Genomic DNA, 3,637 nt, shown 5'->3' on the forward strand with positions numbered 1-3,637 from the left:
AGCCCAACTCCCTCAGCCTGTCCTCATAGCAGAGGTGCTCCAGCCCTCGGATCATTTTTGTGGCCCTCCTCTGGACCTGCTCCCACACTTCCATGTCCTTCTTGTGCTGAGGGCTCCAGAGCTGGACGCAGTACTCCAGGTGAGGCCTCACCAGAGCAGAGTAGAGGGGCAGAATCACATCCCTCGACCTGCTGGCCATGCTTCTTTTGATACAGCCCAGAGTACGGTTGGCACCTAATCCTGGACGCGACTGCACTCCTCATCTGCTTACACTTTAACCTCAGGTTTCCCTGCAAACCTGATGTCCCGGTTCTGGCCACGTGCAGAAACAGTTGGGTTTCGGTCATGTTTGGGAGGCCCATACCCATGTCAGGCTGAGATCTAGAAACCAGGAGACAGAACAGCCAACTTCAGCCGCAGCAGGTTTAACTCCTGACTGTGGATGGCCAGGTTCAAAGCTGCGTTTCTACTTTGCACCAAGCAGTGACAAAGCCTCTTTCCACTGATCACAGTGAGAGCCAGCCAGGGAGACCAGGCTTCTGGTGCTAAAGCGAGTCTTTGAGAACAGCCCCAGATGAGCTCCTCTACCCGCTTCCCCAAGGGCCTCAGTTCAGTAGTTATTTCCTGAACACTGCCCCTGCCAGACTCCATTTAAATCCAGCGGGAACCGCTTGAAAGCACCAGGAGGTGGGTTTCTGCCATCCCTCCCACCCCTTTGACACAACGGTGCCATGGAGAGAGTGCTCACACAACCCCGCACCACCCTCATCCCCCCGACCTTGCTGTGACGGTAATAAGGGGAAGGGGAGCACTCTGACATTGTCTGGCCAGAGGAATGTACTTAAAGGCGGCTCTGCTTCACGTACCTGATTTATAACAAGGGTCAGAATAATTCCCAAGCAGCTCCCGCATCGGGGAGCAAACTAATTCCTTTCCTCTCTCCTTGGCTGCGCAGCCTGGAGCCCAGCTGCACCTGAGGTTCCAGCTCACAGTCTATATTCTGCATCATAAAAGATACAAGAGAGAAATCTAAACTAGAGAAGTAATAACCTGTAAACTAATAAACCAACCCAGCACTTTGATAGCTAGGCACTCCCAAGAGCAGGGATTATTAATGGATGTCCTGGAACACTGTTTGTCTGGTTTTCGAGAGAAGTGGGAAACATTTCTGATGCTCTGTGGTTCTTACATTTGCTCTATAAAATCAGTTCAGATAAATGCAAAGATTATTATAAAAAGCAGCCTCCTTCCAGTCTACACACACAGAGGCACTTAAGCAATTTAAAAAGAAGACTAGTAAGAAACTGCTTAAATAAATAATAATAAAGGTATAAAGCTGCAATATTATGGGTAGTTTTTCTTGTCAAAGTATGGGGCTGCACAGTCATTGATTTTCTCTGGTAATTGAGATAGTGACATGCACGACTTATGTTTCTTCAGCAGTGAGTGCATGGGAGTGGAAGAAGGGATCTTGAAATCCTGCAGAATCTCCAGCCGAGGATTTGAGGGCTCTGCACTGCTGTCTGTCTCAATCTTTATTTCCCCCGGACCATAAAATGGAGTATATTAATAATCTCTTATGTCAAAAGACAGTTTATGAAGCTAAATGTAATAACGTTTGCAATATGATTAGGGATCTTTGGAGGAAAAGTGCTATAGATTACGGGAGTGTAAGTACGGATACACATCCTTCTCAGCCAGAACATGCTGGGAAGCGGGTGGCAGGCAGACAGACCCCTCAGGAAAGATCCCGTTACCTGCCTCGGTATGGGTATGATGTGTATTCTCAAATCTCCATCCCCTGCCTCGGTCACATGGACAATAGGAGCCTTCTCCATAGTTATTTTTTTCTTTTTTTAATGTATTTACTTTCAGTGATGAAGATTCGGTGCTCAGTTACCTCCTGCCATCTGCTTCTCGAGTTTGCCATATCCTAGCTCAGCTCCATGCCAAAATGAGATATCAAATTGACTGAAACTGTTAAAGATAACTGTTTCATCCCAAACTAATGAAAAACAGTGAAGTACAATGTTTCCATGTAAATCTGAACTAGAGTGGACCCTCTTTGTCCCTCTGTCATGTAAACAATAAAATGGAGGCTGGCAAGGATGGCAGGAAGAATCCGGTCCTTTGTGTTTCCTGAAGTAAAAGTATTCTCTGGAGAAGGCAGAGCAGGAATAAACTTCTTTATGAGTCAGGAGGCTTTACTGACAAGAGCTGCTATTATCTTCGTCAAACAGGCAAAGCCTCGAGTGATTGTGGTAAGCAAGAAAGAGGAATGTTGGTTTTTCGCAGAGCTGGAAAACAGACTATTTGCCAGATTGCAAGGAGTGCCGAAAAGGTATCAATCCTCTCCGTTTGAATTAACCACAAGAACAACCTGCTGAATGAAAAGCTTTTCGGTGGACCTCTGCTGCTCTCTAATGGCACCTTAAAGGAAACTCAGCACAAAGTTTACATGCTCTTGCTAGAATTGTAGTCAAGTTTTGTTAAAACTTTTAATGCAAAACAAGCAAACAAAAAAATCGTGAGGCCCTTAAAAGATGTTACCTGAAGAGACAACCCACAACTCAGGTAGCTATTGCTGCAGCCACAGCCGGGACATTTTCTGTGTGGTGGGAATGACGGCAAAGGAGAGCTAACACATGGAAATGAAGGTTTGGAGCGTATTTTGGACGCAGCAATGGCAGAAGTCTGGAAGGGTGCAAACCTCTGGGAAATCCTGGTTTTCAGGGCTTTGTATAAACTTGTTTACAAAATGATTGTTCATGAGTACGAGTATTCCAAAGAAAAAAATAGCACTGAATTAAATGTATGCAATTAACAGAAACTAATGCTTGCGCATATTGCTCATAGAATCATAGAATGTTCTGGGTTGGAAGGGACCTTCAGAGGTCAGCTAGTCCAAGGTCCCTGTAGTGGGCAGGGACACCTTTAACTAAACTAGGTCAGGTTGCTCAGAGCCCCATCCAACCTGGTCTTATCATAGAATCATAGAATCATAGAATCATAGAATCATAGAATCATAGAATGTTTGGGGCTGGAAGGGACCCCTAGAGGTCATCTAGTCCAACCCCCCTGCAGGAGCAGGGACACTGCTAACCAGATCAGGTTGCTCACAGCCCCATCCAACCTGCCCTTCAATGCTTCCAGGGATGGGGCCTCCACTACCTCTCTGGGCAACCTGTTGCAGTGTTTCATCACCCTCAGTGTAAAGAATTTCTTCCTTATATCTAGTCTAAACCTACCCTGGTTTAGTTTAAGCCATTACCCCTTGTCCTGTCACAGCTGGCCCTACTAAAAAGATTTTCCCCATCTTTCCTATAGGCCCCCTTTAGGTACTGAAAGGCCACAATCAGGTCTCCCCACAGCCTTCTCTTCTCCAAGCTGAACAACCCCAACTCCCTCAGCCTGTCCTCATAGCAGAGGTGCTCCAGCCCTCGGATCATTTTTGTGGCCCTCCTCTGGACCCACTCCAACACTTCCATGTACTTCTTGTGCTGAGGGCTCCAGAGCTGGACACAGTACTCTAGGTGAGGTCTCACCAGAGCAGAGCAGAGGGGCAGAATCCCCTCCCTCGACCTGCTGGCCACGCTTCTCCCGATGCAGCCCAGAGTACGGTTGGCCTTCTGGGCTG

This window comes from Egretta garzetta, unplaced genomic scaffold, assembly GCF_000687185.1.
Source record: "Egretta garzetta isolate BGI_Z169 unplaced genomic scaffold, ASM68718v1 scaffold57, whole genome shotgun sequence".
In the NCBI taxonomy this organism is placed as follows: Eukaryota; Metazoa; Chordata; class Aves; order Pelecaniformes; family Ardeidae; genus Egretta; species Egretta garzetta.